This window comes from Podarcis filfolensis, assembly GCF_964270895.1.
Source record: "Podarcis filfolensis genome assembly, chromosome: 6".
NCBI classification, from domain to species: domain Eukaryota; kingdom Metazoa; phylum Chordata; class Lepidosauria; order Squamata; family Lacertidae; genus Podarcis; species Podarcis filfolensis.
In genome coordinates this window covers 75,769,124-75,789,843 of record NC_139609.1, presented here as the reverse complement: position 1 = coordinate 75,789,843, position 20,720 = coordinate 75,769,124, and positions in this window count along the sequence as shown.

The following is a 20,720-nucleotide window of genomic DNA, read 5'->3' as shown; positions in this document are numbered from 1 at the left end:
ATGATTTATCTAGATAGTGTGCAGATTTGAAAATTTAAGAGCTTAGAGCAGCTGAGTTTAGGAACGAAGAAGGAATATTAATGTGAATGTACTGGACCTTGTTTGCAGTTTCCAAACCAATACATTAACCAAAATACACCTTTGAAATCCGCAAATCTCTGAATTTTGCAATTCAGTTCTGCAACAATAAATGTGTACATTGAGCAAAGATGCACGCAGAAATATATTATATTGGGGAAAGCTGTTTGCAAAAATGCATATATTGGTCAAAGTTACATATAAATTCATGTACTGGGAAAATTATCAAAAATTTGCTATGCGGTTTTTTTTAAAAAAAAATATTAATCACAAACTGAAAGGGAAATGGAGAAAACTGAATTCAGGACTGGAAAATGAGGTATGGAGAGAAAGCAGATTTCATGGATTTGTCCAACCCTAGCTTAGGACAGAATTTCTGCATCTTTCAAGTAAACTTTAAAAGGTTCTTAAATGTTAGGGTAAATAGAAAAGAACAGTAAATCAAGCAAATGTGAAAATGAATACAAAACATCATGCTTATCAACTACAAAACAGGTGCAAAGTTTTATAAATTGCTACTAGCCAATTTCAGATAAATGCAGTTTCTCTCCACTGCCCTAGAGTGCAAAGTCAGTTTTCTTTATCACCATACCAGCATGGACACACTGTAGTCCTCAAACTCCTATAACAGACAGAATCATACGAGTGTCAAAATACAGAGGTTAATGTCTGCTTGTTAGGACCACTGCTGAAAATATAACCTTGTTTGTTCATTCATTTGCTCAAATCAATTTTACTTTTCAACGTAAAATTCCCAAGGCTGCTTACAACGTATTTTTAAATCAATAACAATAAAAACATCAAAACAAAACAACAGTAATTGTTTTCTTCAGGTGGGGAATCCCAAAGAGCATTGAAAGGTACTAAACTGCCTGACCAGCCCTCATGTCTGAGCCCATTAAATGTCTGAGAAATCAAACTATTTTTACCTGGAATCTGATAAGTGATCAGATTTATTGCCAGATGACCAGATAAGAGAAGAAGAGAGACAGAGAGAGATCTGTTATTAAGGTGCCACAGTCAAGGAGACCCTACTTCTAGTTGCCAGATGTATCACCTTAGATGAAATGGCTTGTGTGTTCAAAAACATAAAACAGAATTCTTAACTGATTTGAATCAGTTTCTTACCTTAAAGGACGCAGGTGGCACTGTGTTCTAAACCACTGAGCCTCTTGGGCTTTTTTATTGGAAGGTTGGCAGTTCAAATCCCTGCAATGGGGTGAGCTCCCATTGCTCTGTCCCAGCTCCTGCCAACCTAGCAGTTCAAAAGCATGCCAGTGCAAGTAGATAAATAAGTACCGCTGTGGCCGGAAGGTAAATGGTGTTTCCGTGCGCTCTGGGATCCATCACGGTATTCCATTGCGCCAGAATCAGTTTAGTCATGCTGGCCACATGACCCAGAAAGCTGTCTGTGGACAAATGCTGGCTCCCTCGGCCTGAAAGCGAGATGAGCGCTGCAACCCCAGAGTCGCCTTTGACTGGACTTAACCATCCAGGGGTCCTTTACCATTACATTTACCTTTACCTTTAGCTTAAAGCAATAGTCAAGGGGAAAACATCAACAGCTAAGAGGGAAGGGCAGTTTGGTGAATGGAATACAATCAGGTTTTGTTATGCTTGGCACTGCACTCCAAACCCTGGCTGGGGAGTGGCAGGCAGATTGTTTCACCAGCTCCAGGCAAGACCAGCTCTTGATCCTCTGGCAGAACTTCCATTTGCCTCCATGGGTCAGCTGGGATGGGAAGTTCCACATTGGCAGAGTGATGCTAGCCTCACTCTGTGGGCCAAGGTTGGTGGAAGCTGGTAGGGTTAGAAAGATGGGCATCTCCACCTATTCAAACCCTCCCCCAGTCCAGTGTGAAGAAGGTTTGGATTGCAGCCTTAATTTTGTTTTGTTTTGTTAACAAGTTCTAAACCAGGCATAGGCAAACTCGGCCCTCCAGATGTTTTGGGACTACAACTCCCATCATCCCTGACCACTGGTCCTGTTAGCTAGGGATGATGGGAGTTGTAGTCCCAAAACATCTGGAGGGCCAAGTTTGCCTATGCCTGTTCTAAACTGTGTTGGCAATGTAAAGACGAAGAGGGCACTTTTTACCATATATGGTGGACATGTACATTGGTAAAGGCTTTCTGGGAAATGTTTAAAAATACATTTGTTAAAAAAAACCCAGAAGCCTTTTTACTAGGTATTATAGGTGAAGAGTTTCCAAGAGAAGATAAAAGACTTTTTATGTATGCAACAACGGCAGCGAGAATGCTACTAGCCCAGAGATGGAAGGAAGGAGAAATACCAACAAAAGAAGAATGGCAGATGAAAATGATGGAGATTGCAGAAATGGCAAAACTGATGGGGAAGATCTGAAACCAGGAAAATCAAGTATTTTCTAAAGACTGGAGTGAATTTGTAATTTACTTAAATGACCACTGTAAACAGTTAAAATATTTGGCAAGGATGGAAAGACATTTATAATGTGGAATTGTTGTAATGGTAATTATGGTTATATAATAGCTAGATAAGGGTAAAAAATGCAGTAAATTTAATCTTAAAGATGGAACCCATGGAGGAAAGGAAGGAGATCTAAGGGTTTGAAAGAACTTTGTATTTTAATGTTTGAAATCGCTACGTTTTATATGTATTAAAAATCTTAAAAACTTAATTAAAAGTTCTCCCCGCCTGCAGTTCTGGACAACTGGCATTCAAACACATGCCAAAATCATGCAACAGCAATGGAAGACAAGGAGTAAAGGCCAGTGAATGTGAGTAATTTTAATTACAATCATAGAATTAGAGAGTTGGAATGGAGTTAGCAGTCCTTTAACCCAACCTTTAACCCAGCCTTATGTATGGAAGTGAAAGCTGGACCATAAAGAAGGCTGGTCGCCGAAGAATTGATGCTTTTGAATTATGGTGCTGGAGGAGACTCTTGAGAGTCCCATGGACTGCAAGAAGATCAAACCTCTCTATTCTGAAGGAAATCAGCTTTGAGTGCTCACTGGAAGGACAGATCGTGAAGCTGAGGCTCCAATACTTTGGCCATCTCATGAGAAGAGAAGACTCCCTGGAAAAGACCCTGATGTGGGGAAAGATTGAGGGCACAAGGAGAAGGGGACGATAGAGGACAAGATGGTTGGACAGTGTTCTCGAAGCTACGAACATGAATTTGACCAAACTGCAGGAAGCAGTGGAAGACAGGAGTGCCTGGCATGCTCTGGTCCATGGGGTCACGAAGAGTCGGGCACGACTATACGACTAAACAACTAAACAACAACAACCAACCCAACCTTGCTTCAGCAGCTTTGGTATTCCTGAGAGGTGACTATCCAGCTTCTATTGAAATATCTCCAGTGAAGGCCAGCCCATCCCCCTGAGGCAGGTGGTTCCCCTGTTGAGCAGTTCTTTTCATTAGCGAGTTTCTCCTGATGCTTCCCTGCCATTCCCACCCAAATAGTCATTTTAATAACAAAAGCAATTGGGATTTCCATTTTTATATTTTCAGAACATTTGACAGGACACTCAACAATGGTCTGTTTTCATTTCTGCATATGTTTCTCTCATTAACTTAAAGGAGCTGCACAAAATCGAAAAGAAAGGATAGGTATCAAGACAATCCCTTCACTGGGAATCCTTTTATTAGGACAGAGCAGCTCAGTGGGTGAGGAATGCATGCACTCAACAATCCCATTTTTAAAGAAAAGAATGCGATCATTTCTTAATAAAAATGATCTAATTATCTCAATAATTCTCTTTTTTAGTTGCAGAAAAAAGGTCTTTTCTATTCTAGCTGCCCTGTTTCAAGGATCATCAATCACAGTCATTGGGGTCATCCAACCCTACCACAATACCAGTTGTATACACACTACTATACAGGATTTCATTTTGTGTGGCTGAGCTCAAGGACAAGATGCTGTTTAACCAGCTGATGAGACTGGGAAGACAGAAATCAGGATGATATGAAACATTACATTACACTGTGGATTCCAAGAGGTAACAGAAGACCCAAATGTTGGGTTTTGTACAATAAAGACAGACCAACCTCAAACACTACAGTCAGCCAGGTATAGGCCCACTCATCAAGGGTAAAATAATGATGATGATGATGATGATGATGATGATGATGATGATGATAATAATAATAATAATAATAATAATAATATACTGAAAACAGGCATTGCTATAGTTCAAAATGCATCATTCATTTTAACCACAATGTCCTATTTGAGATTTACTTATTTATTAAATCTATATAGCTACCACCTCCTTCCTTGGTGACTTGCATCAGAACAGTATTCAAATGCAACATATAAGGACATGAAAATCTGACTTTTTTGGGTTTCTCTCCATTTCTCATTGTCTCCCAGGCTTAAATTCATATTTCTACATTTCCACATCAGTCTGCATTTTTCAAAAAGCCTTCATGAGAGTTCATCAGCATAGTATAAAAAAATTGATCCTGAAACACACACACTTGTATGCAATTTTGCCTAAATATACACATTATTTTTGCAAAGCAACGTCCCCTCATAAGATGTTTTTGTGTGTGCTGTTTTTGCTAATATATTTACTGTTACTCATGCTTTGCCCTAGCATATGCATTTTTTTGTACACATTACCTAGCTAGCGAACTGCATTGCAAAAGTCAGAGAAGTGCAGACATCAAAAGCTGGCTGTGTTTTAGTTCATGTATTGCTTCACAAAGTGCAAAATAAGTAGATTGCCTTGAAATGCAAACTGAATCAAATTTCTCCCCATCCCATGGAATCTATAGCCATTAAAAGCAACCATAAACAGCAGCAAAACTCTTCCTTTCAGCAGAAGAATTGTGAATGCAGCTGCAGTGCTTTACTCCTGATCAGTGTTCGAAACTCCAGTTGTTCTAGGTGCAGTTTGTGACAGGGAATTTCATTAGCTTGAGCAGTTTCTGAGCTCTGGACCAGTGCTGAATTTACATATAAGCTAAGCAAGCTATAGCTTAGGGCCCCACTCTCTTGAGGGCCCCCAAAAAAATTAAAGGGGAAAAAACCTGGATGTACGTTTTCAAATTATAAGATAACAAACAAACAAATAAAATAAAACCTACATACAGCAACAGTGTTTTGTGTTGTGTATGGACCTATTAGGTCCATAAATTACCACATAGCATGTATTCAACACTCAAAACAGTGACAATTTGTTGTTGACAAAGGACAGCTGGACATATAAAGGGTCCCATTACCTTCAGTAGCGTAGGGCCTCATCAAACCTAAATCCAACCCTGGTCTGGACACAGTACTGAGCCTAAGATTTCAGATTAAAACTGCAGAGTGGAAGGAAAAGAGGGCCTTTTTCTGCCTCCCCACTTCCAGCTATTCTCTGGAGAAGAGACCCTCTTAAGAAAATTAGGGATAGGTGGGCAGGGGAAGGACTAGACGATGTGAAAAATGAACATAATATTTTAGCTGCAGTTCACTCATATTCAGCTTTGTATTCTTGTTATAAAGAAAAAGTGTGCCTAGACATTCCATTGTTGCACCCATTACCAGGTTTAAGGTGCCATTTAGCTCCTAGCTTTCATATCTCCATTTCGAACACTGCTCCTAATTACAGGTTTCACTATTATCCCTCTGCCAGTGAGGTGTAGTGGTTAAGAGCGGTAGACTCGTAATCTGGTGAACAGGGTTCGCGCCTCCGCTCCTCCACATGCAGCTGCTGGGTGACCTTGGGCTAGTCACACTTCTTTGAAGTCTCTCAGCCCCACTCACCTCACAGAGTGTTTGTTGTGGGCAAGGAAGGGAAAGGAGAATGTTAGCAGCTTTGAGACTCCTTCGGGTAGTGATAAAGCAGGATATCAAATCCAAACTCCTCTTCTTCTCTGCTTCTGATGTTCAGGCTATGAATGCCATTGCTTTTGATGCCCAAATGCTGGAGAATGGGAATGGAAAGCAAGGGGAATAGGGGTGAGGGACATGGAATAGATTGGCTGGACTCTGAAACACCTGCATTCCATGTTGCAAGTCCCACTTGTGGACAGTGGCAGACCTTCATGCTCTGGCACCGGGGAGCAGAGAACAGGTGGGGCTGGCACATGTCCTGTGGACGGGGCATGCCACCTGCAGGGGCGTGGCGCCCAGCGCGGGTGGGGGGCAGCCATGATGGCACCCCACCAGAATTGCGCTGCCAGGGGCGGTCTGCTCCCCCTGCACTCCTTTTCCTCCGCAGGTGCTTTTGGAATCATTTACATATGTTCCTGTATGTCCTCCCCCCCCCCCCGCTAGTTCCACTTTTATATTATCTCACTACTGGGAGATCTGAGGAATAGGTGGCAACATTGCTGCTATATATAGAGAGAGGTTGTTTTTTTAACCCACCTGTAAGCTACAATATTCCCACAAAAAGAGTGATTGCAAGGTGGGGCTTGGGGAGCATTAAATGAGACAGACAAAAGCAAGTGATAACCTGTGCAGCTAATCCAAGCTGTACACTGCAGCCTGCAAAGATCGATATGAACAGGCTTAGCGGACCATCTGCAGCTGAAACCCATTTTATGCCTCCTTTTCTCCGAGATACCACCAACCCCAGCCCCACAACACTTCTGGTTTAGCACTAAAAACAGCATGCACTAAACAAGGGATAGTCAACTTGATGCCCTCCAGATGTTCATAGACTCCCATCAGCCCTGGTCAGCATGCCCAATAGGCAGGAATGATGGGAGTTGCTGTAGTAGGACTTAGAGACTTCCATGTCCACTCCCAGGCAAGGCTCCATATCATGACAGGTGGTGGGATGGGTGGGTGTACATTGTCCCCTTAGCCATATGCTAAGTTGCCATTCAGGTGCTACCTAAACTACAAACCCACATCTATAATAATACAAGAAGGGCCCCACTAGATCAGACCAAAGGCCCATCTCGTCTAGCATCCTGTTCTCACAGTGGCCAACCAGACGCCTATGGAAACCCCACGAGAAGGGCCTGAGTGCAAAAGCAGCCTCTTCATGGCCCCAGCAACTGGTATTCAGGGCCATACTGTCTCTGACATGTAGGTAGAATATAGTCTTATCCTCCACAAATTTGTTTTATTTTCCCTTAGCTGCTGGGAAATCCTCTATTTGTAATTTAATGGCAGACCAGAGGAAGAGGGCTTTGTCATGGAAAATCTCATTGAAAAATCCTAGGAAAGGGGGAAAGTCCAGAAATGACATTAGAGTAGGCACCAGGTGGGTCTTTTTTTGTAAAAAGTGTTCCATAACCCAAAAAGGGCAACTCCTGAAAGGCCCTTTCTCTTCTAACCCACCACAGCCACCATATTCTGTTGTTCAGCCACTGTGGATTAGGACCAGCAGAGAAATTCATGCAAATCTACCTAATTTGCATTATCTGAAACAATATGCAAACTGAACCAAAACTGCCCTTTAAAGTTTGCCCTTATCTGAATTTTGTTATGCCATTCTTCAACTGAATAATGTGTGCAAATAAATTATGCAAAGGAGTGCAAAAAAAAATTGCATCAGATTGGTGAAAAATCATTGCCGAATTGTGTATATCAGGCAAAATTGCATTAAAAATGTGTACATTAGGAGAAATTGACACTAAAGTACTGTTTTCATGATTTTTTAAAAAAAATATTTTAATTGAAACTAAAGTAGAAATATGGAGAGATGAGGTTTAAGACTGGAAAATATGAGCAACAGAGAGAAACCAAAAGCAGAAAGAGAAAGGAATGGAGAGAGAACAATGGTACATTTTGTAGTGGGCCCAGAAGAATCCTTGACTGTGTTCATGTGAATTACTGGGCTGAGCACAGATAGAAACTCTCCCAGTGTTTGAACCAATCCTCTAGAGGCCCATTAAATTGTTCCTGACAAACTCAGGGTGTAGAACCAATAAGCCAGATGTAGGTGCGCATGAGGATAAAAATGGGCAGCCTGAAAAACAGAGTTCAGCCATCTTGATCTCTCAGACTCCAGATGGTTCCCCTTGATCATAGAGTGTAGACTGGGAAGGTAAATGTGCCCACTTTGCTTTGGAACATCCATGGCAGCTTCTCTCTTGCGGCAATAGCAGCTTTAAGATGAGGGTATGAGGACTACCACACAGAGGAGAAAGATTCAACCCTCCGTTGGGTCATTGTTCCACCATAGCCTTTTCTTTAATCTCCCCCACCCCTTAAAAATAACACCACCACAGAACATAAATTACACTGGTTTTCTGCATATCCACCCATCCATAATAAAACCTCATCTGTTTACTCTTGCACAGCCTTGACTATTTCTCAGTTTCATAAAGGCATCTCAAAGGGTTTTCCCCTTTTGGACATCATATTTCCATGATAGGTTATTGCAAGCACAGCTGTATGTCTGAGGGTATGTCTACAACCACTGGTGCAGGTAGGTAATGGTAGATTCTGGACTTTAGATGATAATATGTATTGCTACACTTCAGGGCCGGCCCAATACATTTTGGCACCTGAGGCAAACCAAAAACTGGCGCCTTCCCCACATCAGGTACAAGGCGGAAAGAAAGATTTACATCAGGATCTGCTGCCCCTGTAGATTCTGATGCCTGAGGTGATCACCTCTCTTGGCCTCAAGTAGGCTGGCCCTGCTACACTTCCTTAAATAGGTGCATTTGGGGGCCCTGAAGCTCATTCTACTGCATGGGGGCTCTGGACATCTGCCCCCAAATCCTGACCTAGCAGCACCAGTGTCTACCAGTGGCTAAGCATGGGGGAGCACAGGGGCCATTACCCTGGGCACAAAATTCTTAGGGATGCAAAATTTCAATACCTGGTGCTGCCTCAATAGAGCTATGTGCTTCCTTCACTGAGCTCTGTTGAAAATAGCTTCTCTTTCTGAACCAGGAAGTGATCTTTCTGGACAATGGGACAACTCTTCTTATCTCTACAATGTCCTGAGTGACATGGATATTGTTTGGCAGTTGAATGTGCATGCAAACTCCATTCCCCCCCTCCACACAGCCCTGGGCGCTATCAACCCATGCTATGCCACTAAATGCTTGAAAAAAAGTGGTCTGTGAGCCCCTAATGAGTACTACAAATACCTAAGAAATGAGGGCCAAATCGACACATTTGGTTGTCTTGTCTGAACACATCCTGAATCAGCGCTGTACTTCCAGTGCAGCCGCAGTCTCCTCCTCCTAGATATCATTTAACAATGCCCATACAAATTCAAGTGTATCAGTGTAACAGTGCCCAACAAATTCAAGGTATCCTTTTGCAAAAAATAAAATAAAAAAATCTGACCCACTTTTCCTTCTTGTTTAGGCTCCTTTCTAAATATATACTGGGAGGGAATGAAGCAGAGTCAGGAGAATTGTGCTTCATTAGGTGAAAAGGGAGCTATGTGGGAGTATAAGGTGGGCACCCCCTCCCTCTTTTTCCCCATTGGGGACAATAAATCTGATCCAACGTTCTCTGATCAACAGCAACGTGAAAATTGCAAACCTGACCAGTACATCAAACAGGAGTTTGAAAAATACTTTGTGGGAGGGGGTGGGATGCTAACTGTGCATCCTTATCCTGTGACTGCACTGATATTAAATCTGGAAATAGCACAGAGCAACAACCACCACAAACACAAAGACACAGAAGCTGTCAAAACAGAAACCAAACAAAATCCCTAATGGGGACTTGGGGTGAAAAGAGCAAAATAAGAAGAGTATGCAGCATAGGTTTATGATTATATTTAAATCTTTAGGCAGCATATAAGGGGATTCCAAAATTCTCTCTGTCTAAGCAATTTTTGCAACCAATGAAAGGGAATTGTTAATCAGGCTGAGTGCAAAGGCAATTTCCAGAGGACACTATACAATATGATATGGACTTGCCATTTGTTCTATGAGCAGCCTGCAGGATCTCTGAGTTGCCCTCTGCTTTGATTTCTATGTACTGTGAAATGATATAGAAAAGCTTGTTTGAGATCCTATAGAAAGCTTGCCAACTTCTTCCAGAAGGTTTCTTGGCAACCTATGGTCAAAGACTTGGAATGATCCAGCAAAGCATCTAATGAAGTTCTCTTTTGCTTCTAACACAGGACAAAATGGGGAATCAGCACAGAAGGGCCGTCTTTCCCATAGGGTTTAGTAGTGCTTTGCGCCAGGGCACCGGCCTCTCAGGGGCTCCCCAGCAAGTGGAGGAGCTGCACGGCTTTGCTGATGGCCTCTCCTTTCCCTGCACGCCCGCCAGCTGCGCCTCGCCAACCATATGACTGGCGGGCGTGCAGCTTCCCTCCCAAGCTTCTGCGGGGATTGGTCTCCTCCTGAGGAGCTTGGGAGGGAAGCTGTCTCTCCACCCACGGAGACTTGGGAGGGGCACATCTTCACTCCCAAGGCTCTGTGAGGATCTCTCTCCTGCAGTGGCATGGGGGAGAGTTGCGTGCCCCCCCCCCGATGGCTGGCAGTGTGCAGCTACGGCCACCCCAACACTATCCGTGGTAATTTGGGGGTGCTGGGCGGATATTTGCACCCCGGTGCTGCATCTGCTAAAGACAGCCCTGGATGCTGAACAAATTAAAGGAGCACAGATCTAGCAATGTCTTTTGCTAGTCATAACAGCTGAGACAGAAACTCCCTTGATCAGAGTTGAGCTCCATGGTTCTGGTGGTCAGATGCTGGGCAAACAAAAGGTGGTACCATTCTCAGGCCATCTTTGTCTGCCTCACAGATCCCCCTCCCCAGCCCACAAAGCTGGCAAGAATTAGTTCAGGACTGCAGCTGAAATGAATTTGGAATTCTCCAGCAAAACACCTCAATTTGTGTCTGCTCAAAAATCAGAGTAAAATAAAAATAAAAATCAGACATATTCTCCAAAGCTTAATGTTCTCAGCATTACCAGTTTTAAATTGTGCAATATATATGATTGTTTTTAAAAAGGCATGTTAGCCTGGTTAGCTCAGTTAGTTAGAGTGTGGTGCTTACAATGCCAAGGTTGCAGGTTCGATCCCCATCTGGGACAGTTGCATATTCCTGCATTGCAGGGAGTTGGACTAGATGATCCTCAGGGTCCCCTTCCAACTCTACAATCTATGATTCTATGTGTAAGAGGACCATGTTTGTGCCAGAAGCAGGTTAGTCATGCTGGCCACATGACCTGGAAAGCTGTCTGTGGACAAATGTTGGCTCCCTCGGCCTGAAGCGAGAAGAGCATTGCACTCCATAGTCGCCTTTGACTGGACTTAATTGTCCAGGGGTCCTTTACCTTTTTTACCTTTTTACCAGTATTCTTAAAATTGACTAAGATTTAAAAGATTGAAGTGGTTTTTTAAATGGAGTATTCCAAAAAGGAAAGTCTCTGAAGTGAAACTTGACAGTGCTCAAAATTCAAAATATCACTTTAAAAAAATCATTTTATAAGCAGAACACATGTCAGACAAGCACCTGAGAAAGCAAAGTCTTTATTAACATTTAACATGCAATTAAAGCTTCCAAATAATCCTGGGAGTTGTAATTTATCCCCTGAAGTGCCTAGTGTCCTTCATAAACTACAGTTCCCAAGAGTCTTTGAAGGGAAGAATGCGACTTAAATGTGCGGTACATTCACAGCCTAGATAAACTATATTTCAAATGGAATAATTCCGGTGGCCTGGAGGGCTTCACTGGAAAAGCAGTTCCATAGCTGTAGCACCAACACTGAGAAAGCACCAGCCTGGTTACCAAGAGAACTCACCACAAGGAATTTAGTAAAGGTTCTTGAGATGTCTATTATTGGGCCAATTCTAGTTTAAAGTTGCAAGCTGTAATGTCACCCTGGAGTCTTCTGCAGAAATAAAAAATATGGATTTGTGCATGATATTTCCTACCATGAAAATGTGTCTACATGAAAAGTTCAGCTTCTGTTGCGTTGCTTCAAATGTCGTTCTCCAACACAGGCTAACTGAAATAAGCATACAGCTTCAGACAAACATAGCTGTCCTTGTTACAAGCTCTCCACACACCATAAATCAGAAGGTCTTGTGAAGAGGCAATCTTCACTTAGTTAGACTTCCCTACAGTGTGAAGAGTTGGAGAGGTGTGTGTGTGAGAGAGAGAGAAACTGTCCATCATAGACTTTCTTCTGTTGGACATACAGGATTAGAATTCTAGAATACAAAGAAAAACTCATTTGGGGGATCATTCCTCTGCACAAATGGAAAGACAGAGTTTGTAGTCAAGTCAATAAACTGTAGTCAAGTGGAAAGTGTTGTTATAGTTGTAGCTGCTGGTCCTAATGGTGGTAATGTCACACATCTTTTCTCATCAGTGTTATGAACCATATTGATTCAAGTGCCTTAAGAATGTCAGGTGCAAAATGTTTGCGGACAGCCCCATCCACACTGCCCAACTAAAGGATTTGGGTGTAAGCTGCTACAGCCCCAGTGCTTTCAAGGGGAATTGAAGGCCTCAAATCCAAAGCCTTTCACTGAAAAAGGATTGTGGATTGGGCCAAGAATATAAAGGTGTATGCTTACGCGTCCATATTCATCTATATTCAGAGGCACTGACTAGCATTTTTCTCTCACTGGGGATCTACTACAGCTGATTTTTTAAAAAAATGTTAAAGATTTTCCCCTAAATGTTAAGGAGATGGAACCATGAGGACTAGAACCAGTTTTTTTAATGCAGCTAAAATGGGAAAATGAGAGGTGTCTCTTAATAAAAAATATTCCTCGTTTCCCTGATTTCATTTGCAAGATTCTCACGTGTGTGTTGTGTTGTGCCTTAAATGGCTGTGGTGCCATTATCCACCTTCAGCCTTTTGAGAAAGGTGGGTCACAATAATCTAAGCAAATGCAGAAATAATGTTGTGCATGCCTTAGCTTGTGGCAGCTCCTTGAGTGAATGCAAAGCTAATATTTCTGCCTAGGTACGGGTGGAGGAAGAAGGACAGAGGAAGAAGAAAACTGTGGGGAGATGTTTCTGATCATAACTTGGTTCACTCAGGGAGAGCCCAAAACAGTTGACACTTGCAGAGGAGCCGCCTGGAGGCAACCCAGACTCCCAAATGAACATATATGCCTGAACAAACAAACAAACAAAACCAACAGCAAATCTGGGGATTTAAGGTGCACTTTCTAATTAAGCTTAAGCGCATTACACTAATGAATTCATCAGTTACACACAAGCGATATTGTTGTGTCTTTAAATACCTGTTTGTGGGAGGGGGGAGCTGTAGAAGCGGAATACCTTTCATTCTCCGTTCATTCTGGACAATGAGAACACCTCGGGATACCAGGCCTTTGCTTCTTCCCTCTCTTCTCATAGAGATGCTCCACCTGCAGCGCTTGCAGATGGAGAGCTGGTACTGGGTCAGTAAAAAAAATAATTAAAATTTTAAAAAAGCACGTGGAGGATTCGTTTACCCCGAGACATGACAGATCCTACGCTGGTTGAAAGGGTTCTGTCGGATCTCAACACTTCCAAGGATGCCGTCGGGCTGGGGGTGTCAGCAGGCCAAATCAAGGAGGAGTAGGGAGAGGGAGAGGGAGAGGGAGAGGGAGAGGGAGAGGGAGAGGGAGAGGGAGAGGGAGAGGGAGAGGGAGAGAGAGAGAGAGAGAGAGAGAGAGAGAGAGAGAGAGAGAGAGAGAGAGAGAGATTTCATACCTAAATTCGTGGGCCATGCAGCCGAAACGTGCAAACCTCCACATTCCCACCCACCCCGTCTTATGTACGCACAACACACACTCTGATCTACAATTGATTATTAACCAGAGCTGTTTTTGCTTTACACGGGAAGCTTGGGGTGGGTGGGTAGGTGGAGATACAAGCACAGCAGAACACGTCGGTTGCTTTCACAGGTTTTGAAATGTACAAAGGCAGCAAAAAGTGAAACCTTCCTTCCTGCCCTGAGATCCCCTCCCCCCTTTTTTCTCGTTCTCCCCTTTCCCCACCTTCCGCTATCAGATCTTGGGCGACGCAAAAATGTCTCTTTGGGAACAAGTTCCTGTTCCAATCAGAGCACACGATACACTGCAGACTCTCTCTCTCTCTCTCTCTCTCTCTCAATCTCTCTCTCTCTCTGTGTGTGTGTGTTCTCTAAATGGAATGCGTGTAGGTAGGTAACAGGTTAGTAAATGCATAGCTGTGCAAGGAAGGAGGGCGCGATAAACACTGAGCTTCATCATCAACACATTTCAAACCACGTTCCATTCAGCTGAAGGAAACAGATCCCCCCCTCCCTCGACGTGATTTTCAGGTTCGGGGTGTTCTTAGTTGTTCCTTTACTTTTATAGACTTTCACCTCGATCTTGACTCAGCACGTGGTCTGGGCACTGAAATGAGCTTCCCAGTTATCCTTGTTAAGCACCTCTGCAAAATACGGTAAGCTGATCCGTCAATGCACCGAGATCTACAGGTACGTCTCGGCTGGAACTAATGTGGGAGACAACTTTGCGCGTTGGCAGCTGACCGGTTGCATAGGAACGGAGAACGTACTGAGTCAGACAACTGTCCTATTATCAAGCTCAGTATTGTCCACACGGACCGGCAGAGGCTCTCCGGGATTTGGAGATGCCGGGAGTTGAACACTGGACGTTCTGCACGCCAAGCAGATGCTCTACCGCTGAGCCACGTCTCCTCACACGATTGCCACGTCCCTCCGAATTTTCAAAGGGGTGGGGAATCAGAATAGGAAGCTGAAGAAGCAGGGAGACGTTTTGCATTCAACCTGAACACTTTTTTTTCTAAATAAGGAGGGAGGGTTGGAGGGGCTCCTGAACACTTGCCAGTCTGTGCTCATTCCCACAGCCTCGTTCTCCTTACGCGCACCCGCAAGCGCACCCACGCACACGGATCCATACGATGAAATCCATTAGCCTTTTTTGACCTTTCCACAGTGAAACCAAAGTGGTGGTTTCAAGATCTGTACACTTCCTTTAGGAATTCAAAAATTAAAATAAAATAAAGTAAAAGTCAGCCTTTACTAATCTGAGACTTGGACTTAGTCTCAAATTCTCTGGGTTTAACCTGGACGGTGCCCTACAGAAGATTTAGATAGACTCATAGAACTGTGGAGTTGGAAGAGATCCCAATGGTCATTTAGTCCAACCCCCTGTAATGCAGGAATCTCAACTAAAGCATAGATAGATTAGATAGATAGATAGATAGATAGATAGATAGATAGATAGATAGATAATCCGGAATTTAATCACCATCAGCTGGAACTTATTTGAGGCATTATTTGAACCAGGGGCGCTTTAATGTTTTTTGCTCTCTTTTAGAATTGCCTGCGTTTCTTTCTCAAAGACCAGGCGCTCGTTTACTTTGGAGTCTCGCCTGCTTAATTGTTTATTGAACCTCTTTGCTGTCTTGCGAAACCAGCGGCTGCTACTCCCGCAGTTGTTGTCGCCCAGTGGAAGGAGACGTGTGCGGAGACCAGAGTACCACGCACGCACACCTTTCCTGCATCCCAGCCACGTCGGCAGCTAGAGCATCCATAGATGGTCCGGCTGCGTTACTTAGGCGCAAGCTCTTTCGCGAGAACTTTCTGGCCAGCAAGTGACGCTGACGATCGGAGCCTTGCCTATCCCACATCGCATTCTCCCTCGCATCCGGCTTCGCTCTTCGCCACCGCCAGTGAACCGGATTCAAACCGGGGTCATCTCGTGCGCTTTCACGATGATACTCAGACGGGTTTCACATTTCGGTCGAACAGGGCTGTGGATCAGGTCGCTAAGCGAAAGGCTTCTGGTAGCGCCCAATGCACAGATCCAACCTCGTAAAAGGGATTTAAACTGCAATCCTTAATCCACTACTAAATCCTTAATCCATTTACTGAATCCACTACTGAATCCTTAATCCACTTCTCAAGGTAGTGAGACTTACTTCCGAGGAAGCATACACAACATTGCTTTTCACGACAGCTCCCCAATTTTATACAGAGCACAGGGAAGCAAATATTTCTTATCCCAGTGAAATCAGTGGGGTTTGCTTCCACCAGATGTATTATTTTCCATATGTGTGCTCTTTCCAAGTAAGGGCAATACTTGCTGAGAAATTCTCCTGCGCAAGCACCTTTATAATGGATTTGCTCCTGCTTTCCTGCAGCTTCCATGGGGGTGAATCGAGCAGCGGGGAAGAGGGAGAGGACTAGATGTCTTAAATCCTCTGTATGTTTATTATAGGATGCGTTTTACCATGCTTAACTTCGAATAAAGCCCAGGCAACTCTTTCCCATCTGGAGTTCAGATCCTAGACTTATTCCACTTGGAAGTAAATCTCAAGTGTCCCGTGTGTAGACATCCCAAGAGTCCACGTTCACAATTAAATTCTGCGGCCAAACTCCCCCTCCTTCTCTCTCTCATTGTAAATAGTTCTGGATCGCCCAGTGCGAGCACCCGCGGATCGCTTCGAAGCGATTGCATTGCCATGGATCTTAAGCTCGCGCCTCACTCTCCCATTGACACCCCATTCAAAGTGCTTAATTTTGACCGGCTGGATTGTGCGCGACGTATTTAGGATTCCAAGGTTCCCTTAAATTCAGGCACTTCTGCTTAAGTGGTTTAGGGCGACTCTGCATTCCCTGCCCGTCTCTATTTCTAACCAGAGAACGGCCCTTCCTGCTCGTTACGTATACTACATAATCCTGCTACTGATGAAAACTTTGGCGACCTTAAATAAATAAATAAACTCGCCCACTAAACTAAACCAGCCTTTAAATACGAAAAATCGACGGAGCGCCCGAGCTCCGGTTTTTAACAAACCCGCGCTTTTTGCTTTGATTTTGTCCCAGATGATAGCACGTTTTGTAGGATGTCTCTTAAACTGTTAATGGGGAGAGATAAAAATGGCTATTAAAGGGGGGAAACCGGGGCGGGGTGGTGGTGCGGGAAAGACTCCTTTACAGCTGCCTGGATAGTTTATGAGGACCGAGAAAGGCTCAGAGAAATGCCCACGGAGGCGCGCTCGTTCGGGAGTAGAAAGTAAAGACAGGGAAGAAAGGGATCGCTGGGGGTGGGTGGATGAATTGGGGGCAGGAATCAAAGATGAAGCAAAGCAGTAAAATTTTCTCGTAGGGAAACATCCGCTCAGCCTTTCAGAGTCTCCACCTCGCAAAAGGATTAAGTAACAGACTTTATTTTTATTGTTAAAGAAGAGCAAGTGAATGCAAGGATCGCGCTCTGATATTAGCTTGCACAGGGAAAGAAAAGAGGTTGGATGAGGGAAAAGGGGTGTCGGGGGAAGAGGCTCTCCTCCCATGGACCTTTGGGTCAACAGGATCCTTGCTGAGGGAGGTTACCCCACATCCAAAAAAACCCCCACAACCCTGTTTCTGAGGTCGCAGGCTCTTCTGCCCCCCATGCAAGGGAATGGAGAGCGCGCGCGCCTTGCACTGTATTCCACATAATGCGCATTCCATATAAAGTGCCGCGTGAGCGAAAACGGCAGAGCATCCGCGATGCCTTGCCAACGAAAGGGGCTTCGGTGGGGATTGCAACCCGCCCTTCCTTCTCCAGAAACGTGCGGCGAGGTGCGTTGAATTATAAATGCTTAAACCGGATGCAGGAGAGAGAGAGAGAGAGAGAGAGAGAGAGAGAGAGAGAGAGAGAGAGAGAGAACCACTCTCACTCTCTCCATCATCATAATCATAATCATCTCCATAGAAAGTGTGGATAAAATAACTCAGCAATCTGCAAGGGATGCGGCGGAGGGGGGGGGGTCCTATGCGGAAGGGCCGCGTGGGGAGGGGACGGCAGCTTCCTTCAGGTAAGGAGAAGGGATCAGTTGACTTCTTCTTCGGGGTGAGGAGCTGCTTCAAGGAGCAGTTGCGCCTTCGTTTAGTCTCCTCTTTCTGCTCTCCCCACCTTCGGATGGCGGCAGGCCGCAAACTGCTTACACTGGAGTAGACACCTGGCTCTTTGTATCCCCCCCCCAAAAAAAAGGCTGTGTGTGTATGTGTGTGTGTGTGTACAAACCCACCCACCAAAATACTGGTGTGACTGGTGTAGGCCGCAGCTCAGTGGCCCCGATCCAGCGGCCCCGGCTGACTTGGCAAGCCTAAACAGAGAGATAAACACGATAGGTTAGGAAGGAAAGCAGTCCCCAGAGTCTCAGTGGGACTTACTTTTGAGTAAGCAGAGTTGGGGATCGCGCTGTGGAAGCCAAACAGTGAAGAAAGATCAGGCAGAAATTTTACTTCTGCTTTTTTTTTTAAGCCACAAAATTCAACAACGTCAATATGTTCAAAGGGTGATCCTAAGCAAACCAGCGGGCGATCCTAACCATGATTATGCAGAAATAAGGATGTCAACGACGTCTGTGATTTACTCTCCAGTAAGCGGGCTTGCGGTCCTGTTTATACTTCAACTCCACTGAAATAAGGGCGATCGGACTTACTTTGAAGTAAACTTGCTTAGTAGAACTATGCCAGGCTGCTATAGCGAGCCTGCTGGTGGTTTATCTTAAACTAAAGGCCCCGATTCTAAAGACACCGTTTTACAAACAAGTCCTCCTGGTTTCTGCGGCTTTTACTTCCAGGTAGATATGCTTTACCTAGATATGCTTAAAATCGGGGGACCGCGGGAAAGACTATCCTGGTTGCGCCGAACTCAAAGGCACTCGCTATGAATTAATTTACAGAGCCAACCTATTACACGTCTGCTCAGAAGCCCATTGAGTTGAAAGGGACTTTGTCAATTACAGTTGCAGCCTGAAGCGCGCCTTAGTGCTGGATTGTGGTTATAATGTAACAGCCCGCATTGATTCTATAGCGCTCTACTTTCACGAAATGAATTTGGGCAGGGCGGCGGCCTCAACCCGCTTCTCCCACCCTTCTTCTGTGATTTGAGTAGACCCGGGGATTGAGGCGACCCAGGTCTACCGCCCGGCCCCAGCGGAATCCGAACTCAGGACCTCCCGGTGCTTTTAAACCGAGAACAGTCCATTCATCAGAAAGCAGCATGAGCGATTTCCCTCGGTGCTTGCGCTCTCTTCTGGTTAATGTGCACGTCCTTGTTGATTGCGGGGGGGAGGGGGCGGCGTGGAGATCTCTCTCTCTCTCTCTCTCTTTCTCCCTCTCTCTTCCTGGATATGATTAAACGGAACAGGAAAGCAAATCTCAGAGAATTTCAAAAACAGGGAAGGGAGCCGCGGTTCAAAACTGCATCCCTCTAATTGCCTGGGCGACTAAGTCCGGATGAATTCTGTTTTACCAGTTACGAGTAACGAGGCAGAGGATGTTTACCGAGGGCTCTTGGGCCAGGCACGTGGAAAGATGCAAAGCAGTATTGATTTTGCCTGGGTGTGTATGTTTTAGGGAGAATTGCATGTTCTGCAGATGTCCGTGGAAGAAAATACCCTCGTTGGTCTAATTTTCCCTCCACACACTTCAGATAGCAAAGGAGAGGAGAATCCCTAAATTCTGCAAAACAAACAAACAAACAAACAAAAAACCCCACCACAATTCAGCTGCTGCTGTTTGATTTGGGCTACCATAGCACGCCGAAAGCTTCTAACTTTACGCTGTCTCTATTTAACTCCTCGTCCGCCTGCATCTCTCTCTCTCTCTCTCTCTCTCTCTCTCTCTCTCTCTCTCTCTCTGACACACAGCCCTATTCCTTCCTGGAGAAACAGGTAGAGTTTATATAGGTGGACACAATATCCTTTTAGCAGGGGCTGGTGGTCACCTGGCCCCACGGAAGCCTCTGTCCTAGCTTTCGAGGGGGCTTTCTTCCCCCGTGCCCTCATCTCCCAGCCTCAGGAGGTTCTTGCAACAGACTCTCCCCTCAAATCCCAGCTGATTGCAGTCGAAGAACCCCAGTTCCAAGCGAGCACGTTCAAGGCAATGGGATCCGTTGGCATGCCCTGAAATTCCTTTGGGAAGAGACCTGCGCGGAAGGCGGAGGTAATATATAGCCAGCGACGGTTACCCTCGTGTTCTTGTAGTGCCTGGGTATCGCATCATGACACCTGGAGATTTCTGGGCTAGGATAAACTGAAATGGAAACTGCACCGAGCTACTATTCTATTCAAAGTTTTGATCCCATCTTTAAAAGAAATTGGGGGGGGGGGAGGAGAGGGTAAAACCTGTGTGCATCAGTAACTAGCATATATCCTCTTCCCTTTCTGAATGAAAAAGATCAGATGTCATAGAACATTTGATCAATCAGCGGGGTGGGTGGGTGTGAAATACCCTTTCTGTGAGAAGACTGCAGGTGGGTGAAGAAATAACCCAACAGTCCCTGATGGGAAACGATCACTTGGATTTAAAACGCCGTGCCGGTGTAGGAAGCCGAGGTCCTCCCGATACAGATTTCACTTCGGTTGCCCCTGCCGTTTCTATTCCTCGTCCATAGATGCTTCCGTCAATTTCGCCTCCTGCTCTGATCATTTCCCCCTCTCCTTTACAGATGGATGCTATACTCCATGTGGCCACTTGGGGTCGCGCTTTATGCCTGTTTGGGGCAGAGCTGCTGAAAAGAGAAATAAGAGCGAGCGAGCGAGCACCTTAATCTCCCTTAATCGTTACAAAATGTTCAAACAAAAACAGTGGTCCAAAAAAAAAGAAAGAAGAAATCTTGCAAAATGTGATCTTTGCATGCATTTACTCGCGGAGAAGAGGAAATCACAGGCCTGCCCCAGGTGTGAAATGGAGAGGTCTAGTTCCTCCCTGCCCACCCGTCCTGTTGAACTCATCCACCACTGCTAGGATGCTCTTTTTAAAAATGATCTCTA